This window comes from Meles meles, unplaced genomic scaffold, assembly GCF_922984935.1.
Source record: "Meles meles unplaced genomic scaffold, mMelMel3.1 paternal haplotype, whole genome shotgun sequence".
NCBI classification, from domain to species: Eukaryota; Metazoa; Chordata; class Mammalia; order Carnivora; family Mustelidae; genus Meles; species Meles meles.
The window spans coordinates 17,501-24,781 of NW_025721232.1; positions in this window are offsets into that span (position 1 = coordinate 17,501).

Consider the following 7,281-nt stretch of genomic DNA (forward strand, 5'->3'; position numbering starts at 1 on the left):
CATCGGTGGCCACGACGCGCAGAGGAGGGGCGGCGGCTGGGGGTTCCGGTACCCCAAGGCACCCTCTCGGATCGCTAGAGAAGGCTTTCTCACCGAGGGCGCATCGCCCCCACCCATTCGTCCCCCTGACCGGGCTCCGCCCAAGGAAACGCCGTCCCAAAGGCCTCCAGGGCCTGGGAGGGGGCGGGGGTGGGTCTGCGGCAAGGGACAGGCCCAGGACAATCCTGAGCACCCGCGGCCAGAGCCCCACGAGGGGACCGCCTTTGCCTCTTCTACGCACGCCATGCTCCCATCCCCGCCCGGAAGGGACCTCAGGCCTCCACACCGAGGCCACGAGAGGAGCGGAGACGGGCACGGCATGCCGGGCAAAGAGAAGCAGCAGCCCTCGGCTGGCCAGGCGCCGCAGCGCTGGCTCGGCCCGGCGCGGTCACTCACACGCCCCACCAAGTCCTGTCCACACACACCGCCCTGGCACGACGCGCACCAGAGGACGACGAGGTGCCCGCACCCCCACAGAGGGGGGCGGGTGGGCCTCCCTTACCGACTTCCACCACCCGCTCTCCGGACACACCACCGACAGCGGCAGCCCGAGGGGGTCGCTGGGAACGGGAAACGACGCCACCGCTCGGCCTCAGGCACCTGAGACAACCTGGAGCGCTCCAGGGGCACCACAGAGGGCCAGGCGCCACGCGCTCAGCACGCCCGGGCGGTGAGCAGCGCGGCCTCGGGATGGCCCTCCCCAACACAGGGAGGGCGGCTCACCCCGCGTGAAGGAGCCGAGAGCGGCAAGCGAGAGTGTCCGCTGCGTCAGCTGGACCCCACACCCACGGGCGCCCTGAGGCGAGAACCGTGGGAAAGCAGAGTCGGGCCGGAGCCCACAAACCCCCCCGCACCCTCCCCTCAACACCCCCCCACGGCAGCGGGTGGCAGAGGAGGAGGAGGAGCGAGGGGCCCACGGGCAGAACGAGAAGAGCGGTCCCATTCGCCATGAATGTCCGTCCCTCGTCTGACGCGGCTTAGACCCGGCCCGGGAGAACGCGACATCACCACATCGATCAGCGAAAACGTGCCCAAGGAGGAACCCAAGGGGGGAAACGCCTGGCGACGACAACCGACCAGAGGGACCTGCTTTCAGCCTCGCCGGCACCCCTCGAGCCCAGGGCAAGAGCAGCCGGGCAACCCAAGGAGAACGCCTGACACGTGGCACGGAGCCTTGCGGAACGGAGCGGGGGTTACCACGGCCGCAGCCGGGCGCCCACAGCGTGGAGTGAACGGGATAAAGGACCCACGCCACTTGCCCACGCCGCCCTCGGGTGCTGGAGACCAGAGGTGGCACCACAGCCCGGGACCAGCTGGGGGCACGAGAGCCGGCGCACAGGCCCACGCGGACGGCTCCAACGAGCGAGGGCCGAGCCGGATTTGGCACCACGGCCAAGCCCAGAGCCCCGCACGCACCCAGAGGCCCACATCGCTAAGGCGAGTCACTCAAACAGCGTGTCAGCACCTACCTGGCAACAAAACCTGCTCCTTTCCGGGGACAAAATAGCTACGCCATCTGGCGGGGCCTAGCCACGGGTCACCGGGACCTCGTGGGACCGTGGCCTGGCCACTGGCCCCAAACACTGCTCCATTACCCTGCAAAGAGCGGGGGGGGGGGGGGCGCCCCACGGAACCCCCAGGGCCATCTGGTCGACCCCCTGGAGCGTGGGGGAGCGGGCAGCCGGGACCGACCACGGACTCGAGGGAGGTGGAGCCGCCCGGGCCTGGCCGGGTAGCTCCTCCCCTGGTCCGCCTGTCGTCCCCAAGTCGGGACTTAGAAAAAAAATCAAGTTCTGCGGAGGGACCCGCCGGCCCTCAAAAAAAATCAAGTTCTGCGGAGGGGACCCGCCGGCCCTCAAAAAAAAAAATCAAGTTCTGCGGAGGGACCCGCCGGCCCTCAAAAAAAAATCAAGTTCTGCGGAGGGACCCGCCGGCCCTCAAAAAAAATCAAGTTCTGCGGAGGGACCCGCCGGCCCTCAAAAAAAAAAAATCAAGTTCTGCGGAGGGGACCTGCCGGCCCTCAAAAAAAAAATCAAGTTCTGCGGAGGGGACCTGCCGGCCCTCAAAAAAAAATCAAGTTCTGCGGAGGGACCTGCCGGCCCTCAAAAAAAAAATCAAGTTCTGCGGAGGGGACCTGCCGGCCCTCAAAAAAAAATCAAGTTCTGCGGAGGGACCCGCCGGCCCTCAAAAAAAATCAAGTTCTGCGGAGGGACCTGCCGGCCCTCAAAAAAAAAATCAAGTTCTGCGGAGGGGACCTGCCGGCCCTCAAAAAAAAATCAAGTTCTGCGGAGGGACCCGCCGGCCCTCAAAAAAAATCAAGTTCTGCGGAGGGACCTGCCGGCCCTCAAAAAAAAAATCAAGTTCTGCGGAGGGACCTGCCGGCCCTCAAAAAAAATCAAGTTCTGCGGAGGGACCTGCCGGCCCTCAAAAAAAAAATCAAGTTCTGCGGAGGGACCTGCCGGCCCTCAAAAAAAATCAAGTTCTGCGGAGGGGACCTGCCGGCCCTCAAAAAAAAAATCATCAAGTTCTGCGGAGGGACCTGCCGGCCCTCAAAAAAAAATCAAGTTCTGCGGAGGGACCTGCCGGCCCTCGCCTCCTTCTCCCTCTCCCTCTCCCTCGCGGCCCGTGCCTCCACTCGCCGCGTGGCGCCGCACGGCCGCCACGGCCCGGTCCGAGCCGGTCCGAGCCGGTCCGAGCCGGTCCGAGCGGTCGCCGGCTCCCGGGCTGGGACTGGGAGAGGGGGCGGACCCGCGGAGGCGCCCCCTGATGGCCCGACCTCCATGGACATCGCGGCCCGTGCCTCCCCTCGCGGCGTGGCGCCGCCCGCACGGCCGGCCCGGCCCGGTCCGAGCCGGTCCGAGCCGGTCCCCACCTTACGCAGCGGGCCTCGGAAAACTTGGTGAGAAAATCGGGGGCGACGACCAGGACCCCACGCGTGCCCGCGGACGGACCCCTCGCGCCATCCACCGGCTTCCCGGCGAGGCTCGGGCCGGTCCCCAACCGCCCGAGTGTGACACGGGACACAAGGGACACGTGGGACACGGAAGGCCCGATGAACGACCAGAGCCACAGGCCGAACGGCGTCCTCGCACCGCACGCACACACTGTCTCCCATTCCCACGCCGGCGGGCAGGCGGGCGGAGGAGGGGGCACCGGCGGGTGCTGGTCGACCCCTCCAGGAAGCCCCCAACACCCCTCCGCGAGAGCCAGGAGGAGGAGAAGGCGGCGACGGCGGGGGCGGCGCCGCTGCTCCCCCATATACCTGGGGTTTCAATCTCCCGCGAGCCGATCGCGCGCCGACGCCCCAGAGACCGCGGGGACGATCGCTCTAGTGTCGCCGGCCTCCCGGAACTCCAGCTTGGGGACCGCGGCCAAATGCCATCCCTTGCCGACATCGCCCACGTTCCGGCGGGGAGACGCTATATAAAAGCGGCCGCCAGGTGCCGCCAGACAACCGCCACGAAAGACACCGAGGCAGATCCGGAACGCAGGGCCAGTGACAGTCGCGAGGCCGGCCGCCAGGCCGCCCGATCCCCTCCCGGCCCACTTCGGAGGGGCGCGCGGCCCCGGGGCGTCAGCCTCGGCAGCTCACGGCAGGCACGGCGCGACTCCAGCTCGCCCAGGGGAGACTTGGGGAACGCGTCCGGGCCGCTGCCGCCGGAAGGGGGGGGCCCGATTCGCCACGGGGGACACACACACACACACACACACACACACACACACACACCCACCCACCCACCCACCCCACCCCACCCCCACCCCCGGCGGCCCGGCAGGCCTGGAGGCACCAGCTTCCCACTGTGGCATGTGAGCAAGCGGGCGCCCGGGCCTCCGGGAGGACTTAGACAAATGTCCCCGGGCAGGGACTGTAAAACCGAGACCCACGCGAGTACTCCTTTAATGTTGTTGTTGTTGTTGTTGTTGTTGTTGTTGTTGTTGTTGTTGTTGTTGTTGTTGAAGATTTTATTTATTTATTTGACAGACAGAGATCACGAGCAGGCAGAGAGACAGAGAGGAGGAAGTAGCCTCCCTGTCCAGCAGAGAGCCCGATGCGGGACTCGATCCCAAGACCCTGAGATCGTGACCTGAGCTGAAGGCAGAGGCTTCATCTACTGAGGCCCCCCCCCCCCCCCCAGGCATCCCACACGCGCGCACTCCTAAACCAACAACGGATGAACCGTTTTTTTCCTAGCATTTCAAGGGCAGGAGGTCTACTCTGAAGCCAACGATGACACCTCGGGAGGACGGAAAGGGGGTGACTGACACACACCCCCAGAAAGGTGCTCACTGAACCTGTCTCTGCCCGTACCACGATGATGTCTAAGGACAACAAACAGCTGTGGGGAACATCGGTGCCAAGGCAGGGTCGTGGCATCCGTGACCAAAAGCGGAATAAACCCCGGGGCGGGGGTGGGGGGCAGTGGAGGGGGGGTGGGACGGCAGGGAGGCGGCACGGAATGGGGAGGAAGAGAGTTAAAATAGGGGTGCCTGGGTGGCTCAGGGGGTGAAGCCTCTGCCTTCAGCTCAGGTCATGGTCTCAGGGTCCTGGGATCGAGCCCCACATCAGACTCTCTGCTCAGCGGGAAGCCTGCTTCCCCCTCTCTCTCTGTCTGTCTCTCTGCCTACTTGTGACCTCTCTCTGTCAAACAAATAAAATCTTGAAGAAAAAAAAAAAAAAAACAGGGAGGGAGAGAGAGAGAGAGAGAGAGAGAGAGAGAGAGAGAGAGTTAAAATAGCCATTCACTGAAGAAATCCAGTTCCGGAACAGCCGCGCGGTCCAACTCTAGGACACGGCGGCGGGGCGGGGCGGGGCGGGGCGGGGCGGGGAGGGGAGGGGCCGGTGCTTGAGAAGAGGTAAATATTGATGATGAACTAACTATCCCCTGATGTGTGGCGGGGGGGGGACAAGGCGTAGAACTTCCCCCGGCCTGTGAAGGAAAAAAAAACAAAAAACAAAAAACTTTATTCGTTGGTTCTTTTCTTTGTTTGCTGGATTTTCAAGTACACGTATCTCGGGGCGCCTGACTGGCTCCCTCTGAGGACCACACGACTGCGACTCTTGACCTGCGGGGGGGGGGGGGGGGGGTCCTGAGTTCCAGCACCACGCTGGATGGATGGGTGGAGAGATTACCTAAAAATATAAAACCTTGAAGACACACACACACACACACACACACACGCACGCACGCACGCACGCGCGCGCGCAGCAGCAGCAGCAGCAGCAGCATTATCTATCCAAGATAAACACCCCTGGGCAGGAAGTGGGGTCAGAGGAAAACAGAAACAGCGGTGGCAGGGGGAGAGGACACTAGAGGGCAACAGAGCAGCAGCATCCTGTCTAGGTGCTCTGGCGCTTTTGTGCTTTACAAAAGCCCAGGAGGAACCTTTCAAAACCTTGGCCCTCCTATCCCCCAGCGGAGAGGGCAGAAGCTACTGTCCAGCAAGAATGCCTTTGATTAGAGGTAACTCTTCTCCCATGAAACTTCACCATTTGAACATGGGCTTTTTCATGGCTTCCTTTCCAAGCCTTTCTCTTTGCCGCCTTCTCACCTCCGTGAATCCCTGATCCCACTTTGCAACAATCCCTACCCATCTCACCCCCGCCGTGCCCCCCCCCCACACACACACCTCTCCCTCCCTCTCTCTCTCTCTCTCTCTCTCTCTCTCTCTCTCACACACACACACACACACACACACACACACACACACACACACACATGCCCCGGGATGTAAACTGTTCTCTGTCAACCATCCATCCGGAGCACTCACTATAAAAGTACACGAGGAAAACGCAGACAAGAGAGACATCAAGCAAATACTGTGACTCTGAAGGCTGGGCCCCTATTGAGTCGAGAGAATTGACCAAACAGCAGAACCTGGAAAAGAAGGTTTTCCTCCCAAGTCGGTTCCTCCATCGTTGGCTACACGACGTTCTTTCAGCAGTATTTCCCCAAGAGTGTGACGATCCAAATAAGGTTTCCCAGTGCAAAGTTCATGGGCGCAGACTTCACACCTGTGTTTCAAGGACACGTCTTTCAGGGCACCTAGCTGGCTCGGTCCGGAGGACCCCCAAGGAAGGCAACTCTTGATCTGTGGGGGTCCTGAGTTCCAGGGCCACCCTGGGTGGGTGTACAGAGCTGACACGCCCAAGAAATTTGAACCGCTATGGCGATGTCTGTCAAACACAACAAAGGAAAACAAAGCAAAAATCGGAAATAAAGTCGCCCCTGGTCGAATGCTTTCTTTGCAGAGGCCATGGAGACCCTGCGATGTTGGCAGACAGACAGACACGGTCGGTCGGTCGATGAATCGATGGCACGGAACAGATACCGAAAGAGATATGCCCAAGCGCAAAGGCCGTTCAAAGGAGGAAACATGGCCCACCTCCCCACGAAATCAGAGGACAGTCAGTCATCAGACATCCACAGACCCAACATGCAGGCAGGCAGGCAGGCAAAGAAACAAGACAACTGGGGTGCCTGAGTGGCTCGGTCGGTGAAACGTCTCTGCCTTTAGCTCAGGTCATGATCTCTGGGTCCTGGGATCGAGCCCCGCATCCATCCACTGGGGCTCCCTACTCAGCAGAGACTCTGCTTCTCACCTCCCTCTCCCTGACCCTCCTTTCGGGTCCTTCGCTCCTTCCTTCCTTCGTCCTCCCTCCCTACCACCACCACCACCACCACCACCAACAACAACAACAACAACATTCTTTTTTAAGGAGGGAAAAGAAAGAAAGAAAGAAAGAAAGAAAGAAAGAGGAAGAGGAAAGCTTCCATCCAAACAGGCAGATCTCACCCCTCCTACAAATGTGAACTCCAAACGGATCTCACACTTCCATGGGAAACAGAACACCGGAACACACGTGTGTGTGTGTGTGTGTGTGTGTGTGTGTGTGTGTGTGTGTGTGTTGGGGGAGGATTCTAGGGGGAAAGCTGGGGATCTAGGGCCAGGCAAAGAGGGTTTAAGACTGGACACCTGAGGCGCGATCCGTAAAAAAAAGAAACGGAGGGGTTGGAAGTCACCAAAATTAAAACCCTAGACTCTGTGAAACACCCTCTGAAGGGGACCCAAGGGCAAAGGACACACAGAGGCCTGAGGGATCAGCCGGGAGTGGGAGGTGGGGGGGGGGGGTGGTGGTAGTGGTAGAGGGTGTTGCTCAGAGAGAGACAAAATGAGGAAACGCTCCCAGAGGTCGGATCAGGGTCACTAGGAGAACGGGGGTGGGGGGGGTGGGGGGGTGTA